The following is a 15,608-nucleotide window of genomic DNA, read 5'->3' on the forward strand; positions in this document are numbered from 1 at the left end:
AGGGTGCCAGCACCCATGGCTCTCCCCCACCATGCTCCCTGTTAGTGTAATGAGAGCTTTCAGGAGCACAGAAGCAGGTGGACCCCCTTCCCCAGCTCCAGCCGAACACTCTCAATGTGATTTCCCAGAGCACATGCTTGGCTTCCTCTAGAAATCACATCTTCACCTGGTGCCCAGGGGTGGGCCCTGCCTAGGTGAAAGGCATTCAGCAAACCTGATCTGCCATCAAGCTTATATAATTATTAGAATGTAATTGGTTTTCTTTTTTTTTCTTTCTCTTTTTTTTTCCCTTTTATTTCCCTTTTTTCCTTTTTTTTTTTTGTGTCCCCAAGCCATGTTGCTATGCAGAAGCTGCTGCTGCCATGGTTACGGTCCCAGCCAGCCGATACCCAGCTCTCAGCTACATCCTCCAGAAGGTGCTGAGCCTTGGGAGCCCGTGTGACATGCTGACCTCTTCCCAAAGGACAGGTCAGCCTAGCACCATCCCCAGCCGACAACTTCTCTTGCCACCTCTGCATTGGACCTCTGTACATGCAGACTTTCTGGCTTTGAGCTGAACACAGCCCTGTTGCACCAAGGCACTCCACACATCCCACTCTGAGGTGAGCCCTGCACCCAAGGGAAGCAGCAGTGGTACTGCTGATAGCCAGTACAAGTGGGTCTGGCTGATGCCGGGGCTGCTCATCAGGAGACAAGTCCCAAGCTGACTCGCTGTGGATGGCCATCGGTAGACTGGAGCTGAACAGGAACCTTCCAGGGCCTTGTGGCTGCTTATCACTCGCTTGCACATACATGTCTCTCTGCTTACTCTTTCTAAGAGGAAAAGCCAGCCAGGGGCCAAGGAGGTGTCACTGCACATCGGCTGATGTGATCTGAAGGCCATTTCTTGATGGGGAAAAATTACTGCTCTTTCTCTATAGCCATCCAATAGCATGGTTCAAGTTTCTAACTGGCTTTTTAGGGGCTCAGGCTCATACTAATTGCAGGTAAAGTGTGCTCTGTGTCATTCCACTGATTTTCCAAAGCATAGCCTGAATTGGGGCTGCATAATCATCTCCATGCATCTCAATCATCAATCTACATAGTCATCCTCCATGCATCTCTTCCAGTGGGCCTAAAGAGATCTAAGCTCAATTCCCCAACTGGACTAGGACATGTCTATTATCTTGCAAATCCTGACCTGATCCCAAACCAGGGCCCTCTTTTCCCCTCAGCCTCCCAGGCCCATATCTACACCATAAACAGCCCAGCTAAGTCTGCAACCAATCTCTGGATGCTCTTTGCACTCTTGCAGCTTTGCTTATGCTTTAGCAAACCCCTGCCCTGGTCCTGCATGCCTGACTGCACCCCACCACCCTCAAGCTGCTAGCTTTAGGGTAGCAGAGAAATTTTCCTTGCCAGGTCAGAACAAGTAAGGGGTTAAGCCCAGGACAAGCAGACTGATGTCCCCCCCAGCTGACTCCCACTGCCAGAAGCACCCCTGGACTCTGGAACATACCTCTGCTCTGTGTGCCAAAGCAGTGGGCAGCTGCCTGAGCCTCCCTCCTTGCAGGAATGGGGAGTAACTATGGTAACTGTCTCCGGCTGCATCCCAGCTCCTTGTTTGCCTCTCCTCAATAGTGCTTGTGTTTATCTTCGATGCTCCATTCACAGCTTACTCCTTCTTTCTCATGACAAAGGCAGAAAGCACCGTCTTGCAACAGCTCCCAGCCTCCTTTCCCACAGACAAGCAAATCTCCACAGGTAAGGCACTACCTCACTCAACACCTTCCCTGCTCATCCACTGCAAGTTCCCATGGGCTCACAGCAGAGATGGTTAATCACCAGAGCACAAAATGAATGTCTAAAGCCCGGCAGGAGGCTGGAGGTGCCAGCAGGCATCAGGAAGCACCACAGGAGAGGCTTGCTGCAAGGGCTGGTGGGGCAGCATGCTCACAGCTAGCTTCTGTAGACTCACAGAAGCCCGGGTTGTTTCCAGAGCCACCTAATAAAGCAATATAGGTGCCACCCTTAATCCCTGCATAACTTAACCCCTCAGATATCAAACATGGTGAGAGAGCCTCCTCCTGCACCTACACGTTCATCAAAATCTTTGGGGCACAGCCACTACTCCGTGCTGCAGCTCCCGGCACCAAAATTTATGCTCCAGTCTCAGCTGTGACTGTTCAGGTAAAAATTTTCAAAAGCATCTAAATGACTCAGACATGGAAATCAGTTTTGGGAGACACTCCTGAGAATGGATCTTGGGCTCTTGACACTTTTGAAATGTTCCCCACAATAATTTTAGAATGTCTAAACTACCAATTAGTGCTTGATTAACAATGGTAAATAGGAGCCTTGTGCTCTGCTATCTCCCTTGCTGTTTCAGCTATTAATGACAACTATACCACGAGCTGCCAGGGGAAACATTTAATATGGGAAGCCATGATTTCTTTTTCCTTTTGTGTTTAAAAAAAAAAAAAAAGATGATGACATTTCTTTTCCCTTCTTTCTCTCTGCTTTTTTTCCCCTTTGCTTTGTCATGCCAAGCAGCACGTCTAACACCAGCTGAAAACATCTGGAGTGGTTCTGATAGGAGGAGAGCCAGCTGCCTTTTCATATTTCTCCAGGACTGGGAGATATATATCAGATGTGAGTGTCTCTCCTCACCAATAATATCTGAATAAATAACTGGTGGTGGCTTAGACCTGGCTAAAGCGTTTGCACTCTGCCTCCTTTTGCAGGATTTGATTTACAATATCTTCTCTTGCTTCACACTGATTCTTATTTTACTTTAGGGGTTTTTTCATTCAATCATTTCTTTTCTGCTCCTCCTCTCCCTCCCCTCCCCTTCTTAGGCATTCAATCACAGCTGCCTGCAAGGGGGGTTGCAACCCAGCTTTTCATCTGTTTGTTCTGCAAACAGAGGAAACTTGAGATGCAAGAGTGGAAATATTTTCTAACTAGTCCCTGCCCAGATCCATTCTGAGGATCAGGGCTTGTCTGAGAGGTATGAGCCTGCCAGCATGGGGGAATGTAGGGTAAGATCTGGCCATGCCCAGGCACACAGAGGTGACAGGGAGATGTGATGTGGTTATCCATGGGCATTAGGGGTGCAAGTACTGCAGTCCTTGTAGGAACTTGCTTTCCTCTCCCCCTCACATCAAGGGTGTTTCTGCCCATGACAGAAACCCTCCTTGGTGCCACCAGGGACCCCAGACACCCAGTGCCAACCCTCAAAGAAGTTGCCTTCCTGCCCGCTGCCCCAGAAGAACAGCTGCCACCCCTCCCTGCAAGCAGAGCACAGATACCCAGCATACAGGTAGCAGGAGACTGAGCTGCACCAGCGCAGAGCCCCAAAGGCACTCCCACACGTCCCTTGGCCACCAGGGTTTCCCATCACGGCTGCCTCCCCTCTCTCATGAGAGCCATTCTGTCACCTCTGCACGGACATCCCTGCCATGCTCAGATCATCCCTTCTTCCCATGGTGAAAGCCAATGCTGTTGCTTCCAGCCATCAGAAGCAGAAGATTGTGAGGAATCCTTCCTCTCAAGATGTCCAGGGGTGCTGCAAAACTACTGAGACATGTGACTCCAGCAGGCCATCCCCTGCTGGGCACTGGTGAGGGAAGAATGCACCTTGGGATGCCAAGGGCATTTCTGGCAGCAGGAGCAGTTTCAGACAAAGAGGAGAGCAAGTTATGTGACAGTGATGAAATGTGAAACCAGCTGCTTTTAAGGCCTTTCATCCATCATCCTTGTGAGCCTGTAACAGTGACAAGAGGGAGGGTGGGATGAAGGGAAAACTGAGAAAGAAGCATCCTGAAGGGAGTTCACTTTGAAGGCTTGGCATAGGTTAAAAATAAACAGGTCTTCCCATGTGTCTCTGCACTTCCATCCACTCCTGTCTGTACAAATAACCCCCTGAGAGTGACACTTCCAGTGTCAGGTCTCTGTGTGGGTCAGTGACAGCTGGGAATGGGGTCTAACAGACTGTCCAAGTCACCTCACAAATCTACCTCTCCTAAGGCATTGCCTTTTCTCATACAGAACCTCCAAGATCTCCATACAAAGAGTCTCTTCCACTGCATATATCAGCCTCAGCTCCACAGGGCAGACCCACACCACGGCAAAACAAACCCCAACACAACATATGTTGGGAAGCAGACCCCCTTGAGAGCATCAGCTGGGAGCTCTGAGGGCCGTGGCACCTTAGGTTGCTCCTCATCTCCACCAGGACCTCTGGAGGGTATGGCTAGATGCACTGGCAGTGCCATATTGGAAGAAGAGTTTGTTCCTCTTGCACTGTATGTCTTCAGAGGTGGGGTGTTTGCCTCCAGGGCCACCACATTTTTTGGTTGTTCATGGGAAATGTAGGTAAAATCAGGTTCTGCCTTTTACTACAGAAGAGAAAGTGTGTTTTCCAGCCTGGAAATGCAGCCACCCTTAGCTTCTTCCAGCTGTTCAGAAGTGGGAGTCCACCGTGTATGAAATTGTCTTCTCCTGAGGATCAGAGAACCAAGGACACCCCGGCCACACCATGTAGAGAAAACTACCCTGGGAAGCAGCCTGCAGCAGGCAAGTGGTGGCCATGGGTCATTGGCTGAGATCTGATTTGTTGCCCCCTAAAAAGCTTTTGCCAGATTAGTTGGAGATTTGAGTGTGGAAATGTATTGCATCACCTGGCAGAGGATGGTTAAAAGCAAGGCAAGGGGCATGTTCCAGTGAAGGGCTTCAGAAGAAAAGCAACCATGGAATTGTCATGCAACTGCTTGTTTGCGTTATTTTGGGCTCAAATGTTTGCAAATACAACCTGTTCTAAATTGGTCTCTCTCTCTTTTTCAGACTGCATGATAAATGTGTTAATTTTGCATTCAGCACTGGGAAGTAAGACAGGGCTGAGAAGAAGAGCAACTGTGAGAAGGGAATGCTTGCCTGGAATGTGGTTTAGTGAGCACGTGGATCCTTGTGAACACAGGACATTTACAAGTGACTAATCACTACCATGCCCTCCTAAGAGCCTTCTCCAATCCCACCGCTGTGCTCCTTGTGGACACTAACAAATCCAGCCTCACAGCCCCCAGGGAAACAAGAGACTCTGAGGAAATCACTTTCCCAAGGACATATAATCCATCTGCAGCAGAGCATGCAAAGTCTCATTCTGCCCTGGGTCACCTCCCCAAACCCGCCAAATGGGGCCCCCCTCACGTCATCATGGGCTGCAACTGGCTGTGTCCACACTGTCTGTGGGCAGGCTTCAAGGATAAGGTGCAACCAAGGAGTTTGGGTTGGCATGCAGAGTTAAGCCTTGAGCTACCACAATGGCAAGGATGTACCCAGGACTCTCACCTGTGCTTGAAATGTTCCGCTGCTGAGTGAACCTCCAAATCCACAGCACCCCACTGCTCCATATCCACCCAGCACTGCTCAGTGTCCACACTGTCCTCTCTTAAAGCAGCTGAACCCATCTGTGTGGAGCTATCCTGGAGGTCTGCATAAGCACCACAGGATCCTAGGACCTCCAGCCAGATGAAGTACACACCATCATTCCTCCTAAACAACACAGGTCTCCAAAAAGCTTTTGCAACCCTTGCTGCTCTTGCTTTTTTTGCACTTCCCATACCAGACAGAAAAGCGGTGACCATGACAAGTGCTGTGTATTGTTCAGCTAAAAGCATATCTAAAGCCACCCGGTCACTTCAGAAAAAAAATTATGAAGACCCTTGAGGAGGAGAAGGCTGAAATGAGGCAGACAACCCTGCAGCAGCTTATTTATTAGAAGACTTTCACCAGGGAAGAGGTGTCTCAGGGATGTGCCAGAGAGACAATTAGTGGCAAGGACACCAGTGCAGCTGCAGCAATTGAAAATCAGCGTGGCAGAAGCAGGAGTATATTTAGGGGTGGTCCTGAGCAGGAGAAGGAGCCAATTTTCAGGGTCACACTTTCCCACTGAAAGATTCTTCTTTGGGTTGACCAAGCTAGGTCACGCATCACTGCAAAAATCAGCGAATTATTTCAACTGAGGAGAAGAAAACTGACAAGTTCAAAGGCTCCAATTCAACATTTTCTGAATTAGCTGTTTTAGCTTCTTGAAATAGCCATTTATTTTTACAGATTTCTAATAGGCTATTAGACCTTTTTTTAAGATCCCTTAGCAGAACATTTGCTTTCAAACTGAGTAATTTACTCAACACAAGATGATTTTTCTGCTTTTCATTACAGCAGGAAACTGAAAAATAATGAATTTCCCAATGACCCCCTCTTGTGGGCTTGTTTTGTGGTTTTGGTTTGTTTTTTGTTTTTTTTTTAATGCTGTTTTTCCTATAGCAAACTAAAGCAGTGCTTATTTGCACAGCTCTAGTCAAATGTCATGTCCCTCAAAAATCTCAGCTGACCAGGTTAAGAGCCAGGAACTGCACAGCTGCAGGTGCAAGTGGCACACTCTCCCAAGAAACACAGAAGCCCAGGCTTCTCATTATCTTAGCTAATTGCTTGACAAAAGACAGCAGGTTTTTATTTGCCATTTTGCAATGGAGTGAGGTTTGTGGTGAGGAAAATGTCGTCCCCTTCATAAGAACATCTGTACAGTATCCCATGAGATCCCAGTGTCCTGTCAGGGACCAGGGACCAGGGCAGACTAGGTCAAGCATATACAAAACTTGCTCTTAATCCCTTTCCTTCAACAGAAGTGAACAGGTTCAACACAGAGGCTTGCTAAAACAGAGACAGTTTAATTATGCTCAGTAACGAGTTCTGGGGTTTCCTCTTTTGGACTTAATGGAAACTTTAGCATAACATCCTGCAGCAAAGAGTCAGGCAGAGTAATTATCTCTTTTGGGAAGAGATGCTTCTCTTTGCTTCTTTCAAGCCCAGCTCCCACTAGCTTTATTTGATGCTGCTTGCTCTTGAATTGGAGGCTACAGGGAACAAGCCAAAATCTGGTGGTGTTATTGTTCCTCCAGAGATATTTGGAAACTCTGTGATCTGATTCCCAGATCTGCAAAGCTCCTTCTGGGACACCTGGCTGTGGTGAGGGAGTCCTTCTCGGACACTCTGGGACATCTGGCCCTTCAGATGGATGGAGATGGAGGACATGGGTGCATGCAGCAGTTCTGTGTGCAAGGTGGACATCAGCCCAGCTCAACCATCTGCCATAAAGAAGGGGTGTTAGGGCCAAGGAGGAGCACAGGTACTCATTGGGAGCTGCCTCTGGGTCCAGTGTCTTTTGAACCCATATACACTTCAGCAGCTTAACATCCTCCGGTGAGAAATTCCCCATCTTCAAAGCCCCACAGATCTTCACTGCATTGAGTCCACTTACCTGCAACAGGGCAAGGTGAAATCTGCACCTGGGAGACCAAAACTTTGGCAGGGAAGTCTACCAGCAAGTCTGGGCACTAGGAAGGAAGAAATGTCTTTCTTGACTGCTTGTGTTCTGTGTAAGGGTAGCAGGAGGCAAAAGGTATACCTTGAGAAGCAAGCTCTGTCTGGATATCAAGAGAGGACTGCTATGAGAAGAGCTGGTTGTGAAATGTTGCCACCAATAAGTGGCAGAGTCAAGACAGCTGTAACCAGGTAAGAATGCAGGGGGGAGACCTCTGAAGTCACCCAGTCCAGCCTTCTGGGAGTATCTCCAGGATAGACATCCCACACTCTCCAGGCACCTCTTCCAGTGCATGACCACTTTCACAGGGAAGATTTATGTTTCCATTTATGTCTGATCAAAATTTCCATGGAAGCTGTCTGTTTGTGTTCCTCATCCTTTGCTATGCATCTCTGAGAACAACTTGGCTCCATCCTATTTGCAACAGCTCTTTTGACAGCTGAAGACAACAAAGAGCTCCCCAAATCTCCAGACTCTTTCTCACATGCCAGGTGCCCCAGCCCCCAGCATCTCAGTATCCCTCCTCTTGGCTCTTTCCAGATTGTTGCTATGTCTTCCCAGGGAGCCCCAAACTGGACCCAGTGCTCCAGATGCAATCTCACAAGAGCCAAACAGAAGGGACTGCTGACTGAAGACAATATGTGCTTTCCCTGGGCTTGCAAATCCTATCTTTGCAGTCACATGAGCTTTCCATCATGATTATTGCAGGTATCAGTGCAGACTGTGTCAGCCAGCTTTGCCCGCCTGTCTTCTGATCCCAGCACCAGCCAGCTCTGATCCAGAAGCCAGGTAGCCAGTTTATCAAGGTGTGACACTTAAATTCCTAAGCCACTCTGAGGAGAGAGGGGCGAGACAGATGCAGCTCAGCACCCCCTGCTAGCATGGGTTAACAGTAGGGGAGGGTTGACTCACCGTAACCAAGAGGGGAGAGCTGAAAGTCTATGCTCACCTCCATCTGCAAGACACTGTGCAGACACCTCTGTTCTGTGGATGTGCAGTGGGATAAAGATTTTATCCTACCTGACATAGGCCTCTCACCCACTCAGTGGTGGAGATCAGAACATAATACAAGAGTGGAGTTTCTGACAGGGAAAGTGGATGTTTTAATGAATCATTTGAGATGCAGAGCCATGAATGTCCAGACATTCTTGGAGATGTTTTAATAAATAACAATGAAGATAACCATTTAAACATTGTGAGCAGGAAATGCATTATTGAACATGCATAACACAGTACAAACTTAGAGCCCTTTCAAAGCCTTCAAAAAACAGCCAGGCAAAATTCAAATTAATAGAAGCAGACAGGCACATTTGTGCTTTAAAGTCTGTCTGTGGCTTCCAGAAAGCGAGCACTGTAACATTGACCTGCATCAAGTTTAAATATTCATGTATCTCCCTGCTCTCCTCACCCTTCTACAGCAATATACTGGCCCCTCAGATGGATGGAGATGCAGGACATGGGTGCATGCAGCAGTTCTGTGTGCAAGGTGGACATCAGCCCAGCTCAACCATCTGCCATAAAGAAGGGGTGTTAGGGCCAAGGAGGAGGACAGGTACTCATTGGGAGCTGCCTCTGGGTCCAGTGTCTTTTGAACCCATATAAACTTCAGCAGGTTAACATTCTCTGGTGAGAAATTCCCCATCTTCAAAGCCCCACAGATCTTCACTGCATTGAGTCCACTTAAAGACAGTTTACTTTCACATTCCTTCTGACTGTATGGATCTCTGGGCCACTGACAGATGATAAAGATCAGAGAGGGATCAATCCTGAGGTGTTTTCAAAGGGAAGGAAGGGTTGATACCAAAAATGCAGGTGGGTAAGAAGGTTACTAATTGCATGCGTACATCTGCAGGGCAGGTTGACTTTGAAGAATGTCACTTTGATTACATGGTCTCCTAGGGCAGGGAGGGATCCAGGGATGGTGTTCAAAAGAGCCACAGCCGAAGCAGAGAGCTTCGACAGCCAGTGCAGCATTTAGAAGAACTCAATGTTTGCAAAAAGTGCCAAGGGAGCTATATTACTATGCAACAGTGATGCCAAATTAGAGCATGATCCCTAGCTTAAGGTCTCAGTCTTAACATCCGAAGATCAGTGCAAAGTGCAGAGAAAGATAATTAAAATTTTGCAGTGACACAAAGGGAGAGGAAATCCTGAAAATGGCTTACGATCTCTCACTTTTTTATCTTTGGGGCTTTTTTTAATGACTATAAAACATGGCCTGGGTGATTTAACTCAACACCTGTCATCAGCCAAAAGCTCAAAATCTTAATGAAACTGAGCCAAGCACACAATCTCTGTATGTTGGATTCCAAATTTTGGATATGAGAAAAACTGCTAAGTTTAAACAAAAGCCTTGGGCTGACAGAGACTGGGAAAAACCTCCATCTAGAGTCCAGACAAGGATCTGTTGATGTCACGGGTTTGGAATGTCCTGCCTAAGCCTGGAGAAACCATGCCCTGATCTCATCAAACCTGTGCAGAAAACCTTTTGTGTTTTCTCTCCCTTTTGTGTGTTACCTGTTCCCCCCTGTGAAATCCCCCCAGATAAAGTGGAGTTTCCCCTATGATGTAAGTTCTAAGACCCAAATTTAGGATTTTCCCTTTACCTCATCTCTGTAAAGTCCTCAATTGTAATGGAATGAATATGCGACCCCTCAATGAATATGTAAACACTCCGTTAAATATGTAAACCCTAAACCTGTTATATATGAAGTTGTGAGTCCAATAAAGTATTCCAGTTTCTGCCTCCAAACTGGGATTGTGTTAACTTCATTGACTTGCTACATCTGTAGGTTTTCTTGTTTGTATCTACTATTACAGGAAAGCCACCTTTCCTTACAGCCTTCTGCTTTTAATCATGAAATGCTGCTCCCTCCCTAGAGAAGGTGGAGGCAAGAGGAGACTGTTGCTTAAAACAAGGAGGAGCAATGCATGCTGAAGTTTGGACATAAGCCAAATGAGCTCAGGCACCAGTTATTTGCAGGGCCAGGGGAAAGACGTGAGGCAGGAAGCCTGTGCACTGCTGGGCAGGACCACAGCAGTGGTGTTAAACACCCTCAGTGCTAAAATCAGTGTGACAGTCTCCGGATAGATAAACATCTCTGATGTTAGAGCTTTGTATCAGCACAAGTCTGGTCTGACTACATCTGCCAGTGCTGGGTCTCCAAGAGTGGGTTCTCTAGATGAGCAAGAATTTAGATGGTCACTGTCCTGTTTAATAACGGCAGGGGTGCTGGGGGTTGTAGCCCAGGGCAGCTGGCAAGCATTAGGCTTCTCCTGCAAAGGCACAGTGTGCATAAGGTATAGTAGCTGCCTTCCTCATAAGTGCTACCTGAGGTCTCAGTGTTAACCTTTCAGCTTTCATAACTCATCCAGGGCTTTTGTGGAACACTGCCTGTGGCCCAGCTGTATGTCTTCTTCTTTTGCTAGAGATAAACCCCCATATTTCAGTGGCCGGAGCTAGATAGGCTTCCAATCACTTCTCCTCCCAGCGGGCAAGAGGCCAGACTTCCAAAAGACAAGGGCACAAGGTGAAATACCAGGAGTATCTCGTCCCTCTGAGCTGGAATTCTATCAATTCTCTCCTAATATAGGAGAGAACTCCAAATTGACTTTGATCTGAAAAAACTTTTCCCAGTCCCTTCAAGCCCAACTCCCAGACAAGAGTCTGCCACATCCCTCTGTATCCCTGAGGGTTCACATCTAAAGACTACTATGGACATATCAAGCATGAAACAACTCAACTCCCAACAGACTTAAGGTGCTGAGATCCCACAAAAAGCTCTGTTTCAAAGCAGTGTGTCTGATTCACTCATGACACTGGTTCTTTTGAAATAATTTCTCCTGTGCTGGAAGGTTCAGAGCTGCCTGTTTTCAAATGCTACTTGGTGCTCAAACCAGCCTCACGATCCCCCCGTTTCTCATCAGAGCTGCTTGGTTGCACAGAGCCCTTCCTGGAGAAGTAAGTGGATTCCCACAGGGACTGTCCCTCTATTTTAAACCTAGCCCTGCCATAGCCTTGCTTTCCACTGAATAGCTGAGGAAGTTTTTATTTAAACTCGGTTTCTATTGCCAATGGCCCCACTGTCTGGGTTGACAGAGAATATTCCTCAAGTACCTACTGAAGCAGCAATCTCCAACATGCTTCCAAAGACTTTAACTTTGCCAATTCTTTTCAGATGGGCTTGATTTTCCTCTTGCTTACACCTGCTTCACAGCAGGGTAACTCCACTAAAAAGACTCCTCATTTACACCTGTAGAAGAAAGAGAAGAATCAAGGCCATCCCCTGCAGAAAGGCTGCACATAAAATACCAGCTGCATGATGTGCTGGAAAAAAACAATCCCCCAGCTGCTTCCACCATCTCAGCACAGAAACTCCACTCTCCAGTGTTGTTTTTAATAAAAACCTTATGAAAAGGAAACTGCCTTTCTGAGCCATCCTGCACTGACTCAGGAGAACCGTTGGGTTGGATCGTGACAGTATAAACTGGTTTATTGCCAGAACAAGCAACAGATGCCAGCAGTGTGACACAGAGCGAGGATTTGGCAGTTTGTTCAAACACTCTGAGAGCAGCAGGCATTTTAGACCCTGACAGATAAGAAATTGGCCAGCAAAATGCATTGATGGAGTATGTGGACTGTGGAATCTGCCCTGCCACCTCCCTGAAATAGTGCAGGACTCAGTCCAGTGGGAGCGTGCGTGTTTTCAGGCTAGCAGGACTGCTGGATCCTGTACAGCAAATAACTTAGTTTCTGCAAGAAGCCTTTGTTTAGAGAGATGGCATCTGCTGTATGTTTGTCTGGAGGTTTCCAGAGCTAGAAAACCATATTTCACAGGTGCAGAGCCTTTTCTGAGCCTTTTCTTTTGTACTTAGGTAATGCCATGATACTGTAATGATTGCCCCTACAGAAACAGTATCAGAGAGGGAGATGCTACCATCAAACAGTGTAATGGGGCATTTCTCTGTTAGAGAGAGATGGATGGATTGGTGTTAACTGTAGAAGAAGGAAAGTTGGAGTGAAAAATAGGTAGGTAAGTAGCCAGACAAACAGATAGAAAGAGGCATTCCACCAGTTATGTTCTGCCTTTTTGCCATGCTGGGTGGCCAGCAACACTTTGGCAGGATCTGTCGTCTCCTCACAGCCAGGTACCTACTGACAGGGCCAGGAGACAGAGCGCAACTGGTCTTTCTGGCTTGAACCCGTGCTTCCTTGTAAGTAGAGACCATTGCAGGGTTCATAGTTCAGGCTTCAGATTCTCCTTAAGAAGCTGAGTTCTCTCTGCATGGTTTGGCCCACATCTCCTACAATGTACACAAGGAGAGCCTGCATGTGTTTACAGGGTCTCATATGAGGCACAAGGGCTGGGGTACATCTAGCTGGGAAGCTGGATCACTAGAGGAGAACGAAGACAGCAGGTTCTTAAAGTACATCTCAAAGGGGCAATGAAGCTGGGTGGAAAAATGCAATGTCCTACTGAACAAAACTGTACAGCATGGTCAGGTGTTTGCCTTTTGACAAAAATTGGCATAGTATTTCAAAACCTTCTCTGCTCCCCTCAACCCTTCCCAGTTTCTACACTCACCTCCACCTAGTGATGTAAGCAACTACTGAAATGTTAGAAGTCCCTGCAGATATTGGATCCAGGTTTTGCACAGCGCTATGCTCTGCCACTGCTGGCAGAGACTCTTCAGCTCTGTAGCACATCTGGACAACATTTCCAAGAGAAACCAGCTTCTTCCTGTGGCTGGGAACAGTATCTGAAGCAAGACCAGTCTGAACTCAAGCCCACACCCCTCCATTTGGTACTAGACCATCACTTTCCAGCTCTTTCTGCCCTTCCTAAAAAAATCTGCTAGCAGTCCTCTGTGGCAAGCTGCTCAGAAGGTCCCTTTCATATTGGCTGCAAACAGCCCTTTATCATAGCAGGGGCTGTATTTTTTCCCCACCACTGCCAGATGCAGAGCATCCAGGACAGCCCTGCCCAGCACATGCAGCCACTTCCCCATCTCCACCCGGGGCCACCTGGCACACATGAGAAACCTTTGCCTCTGTGCAGGCAGGTTCCTCATCCATTTCCCAGGCTTCGCTGGAGGGCGAGTGGCATAGCCTGACACAACAACGACAGCCAATTACCGGCTTTAAAAATTACCCCCCAGGTGAGTGGGTTGCCCAGCTGCTGTCAGACTGATTTCAGGTTAGGCTGGAAATTGTCAGCCAGCTGACAGAGCCCCTGGTTAGTCTCTGCTGCCCGGGAAGGATGTGCCAGCACTCCCCACACTGCGCTCCGCTTGACTTTTATTCCCAGCCCTGGTGTTTGGGAGGGGATCATAGGGGAAATGCATGATGCCTTGTCAGCCATGCTAGAGAGAGCCACTAGGCAGGGATAAAAACCTCTCTTCTGCCTGCAGCCAGGGCCAGACAGTGCTGGGAGAGTCCTGGGGAGACGGAAAGCAGGAGAATAGCTGAGGGCTGGAAGAAGGGAGCTACTGTTGTAAGAGGGCAGAAATGGTCCAGCAGGCATGCCATGGGCAAAGAGAGGGAAGGGGAATCAAGAAGCATGGGCAAGGCTGCAGCAGCTACACAGCCAGACCCCCTGGCAGTCAGACCCAGGAAGAAGGGGACAGGGACATGTTAGCACAAAGCCCCACATCAGCTCTAAAATGCAGATGGCAGTGGTGTCATGTGTGAAAGGAAGCACCAGGAGGGCTTCACCAGGCACAAGACACATCGTGGGAAGGAGCTGAAACCATAGATGGGAACAAATCACCCTTCAGAGCAGACTTTCCCAAGAGGGAGGTTTGAGACTCCACTGCGGGGTTCTGGGACACCAAGGAAGTTTGGGATGGAAGTGCTGAGGGTTAGAGCCATGAGGAAGGTGTATATCCCATGACCTGGAGAGGAGCACCAAGCCCATTTATCCCTGGGGTTCAGGGTGCTGCAGCAGCTATGGAGGGAGCCTATGCAAGGGCAGGACCACCCTGGCAGCATCACCAACCCTGTCTGGCCCCTGCTCCAGCCCCAGAAGCAGCCCCAAGTCACATTTGTCATGCAGGGGTTTCCATTTCAGACACTGTAATTCAACTTTTCTCTTCAGATAAAGTTATTAAGGTAAATTTGATCAAAATGACACATGGATTACAGTGTGTGTTGCAGACTCTAATTCTGTTTACTGTTCTGGGGGAATGGGCAATTATTACAAAAGCCGGGACAGAGTGTTTTTAATAACATTTCTTGTTAAGATTTAATTACAGGAAATTGTATTTTCTTAATCACTGAAAACTCAACTGCCTGGGAAATTTTTTATATAATTTTGTTTGCAGTTTATTAAATCCTTAGGTTATTCCTTTTCTGAGGCTTTTAGTCACTTGCTAAGTGCTTCTTAACATGTGTAGGAGCAGATTGCTCAGAAGCACAAAGAACTGAAAGGAGCAGACTCTGGGAGGTAGGGCTGGCCTTTGACAAAGCAGATTTTTGAATAGTATTTAGAGATCCTAAGGTATTCTTTAAAAAAAAATTATAGATATAGCTATATAGATATAAAATATGTATATATATTCTACCACTTTTTTCTGCCAAGACCTGCCTGCCCTGCAGCCTGACTGATGCTGGTACCAAGTGCTCCCCTGCCTCCCTCACTCCCCAGTGCACTTCTCTGAAGCAAGGGTATTCTGAAGGACTATCCAGAAGATGGGCAAACCCCTAAAACATGTTGGAGGGAGATGAGTGACTGGAGAGAATTAATGACTGGAGGCCCTGAAATACATGGCAGAGAAAAGGAAAGAAAGGGTGACTGGCCTGTTTTCCTGAGCATCAATGCTTCTCAGCCGAGCTGTCACCTCACAGACTGGCCAAGGAGAGGACTTGGATCACCATTCCCTGTACCTGAAGAGTGAAGGGATAGGGGATGGTGATCCAAGTGCACTGGACCCAAAAAGGGGTGCCAGATCTTGGCACCGAAACAGATAGGGGGATAGTCAGGTCAAAGCATCAGGCTCGACAGGGCTGCTGAGCAGCTGTAGCCCCTCTGGGTGCCAGCACAGGGATGTGCAGGTGAGGACAGGTAATGACCCACCTGAAAACCATGTCCTTGCATGGGGCCAAGATTTCTCCCCAAGCTGCTACAATAGCTGTGTCATCACTTCAGTGCTGGAGCTCTTGGTAGAAAGAACTGCCTATTTGAAAGGAGCTGAGCACTCTCTTCAAATAACCAGGGGAGCAGATCTCCAGGCCAAGGGCTCCCCA

General features: G+C 47.7%; 1 long non-coding RNA gene across 1 annotated transcript; it reads left to right on the plus strand.

The window, feature by feature from the left end:
• Positions 1-1,085: 1,085 nt before the first annotated feature.
• On the plus strand, positions 1,086-2,698 carry LOC135412498 (uncharacterized). Its single transcript, XR_010429694.1, has 2 exons — positions 1,086-1,743; positions 2,533-2,698. It is a non-coding gene; the product is annotated as an uncharacterized LOC135412498 (long non-coding RNA).
• The last annotated feature ends 12,910 nt before the right edge of the window (positions 2,699-15,608 follow it).

The sequence above is a fragment of the Pseudopipra pipra genome, chromosome 3 (assembly GCF_036250125.1).
Source record: "Pseudopipra pipra isolate bDixPip1 chromosome 3, bDixPip1.hap1, whole genome shotgun sequence".
Taxonomy (NCBI): Eukaryota; Metazoa; Chordata; class Aves; order Passeriformes; family Pipridae; genus Pseudopipra; species Pseudopipra pipra.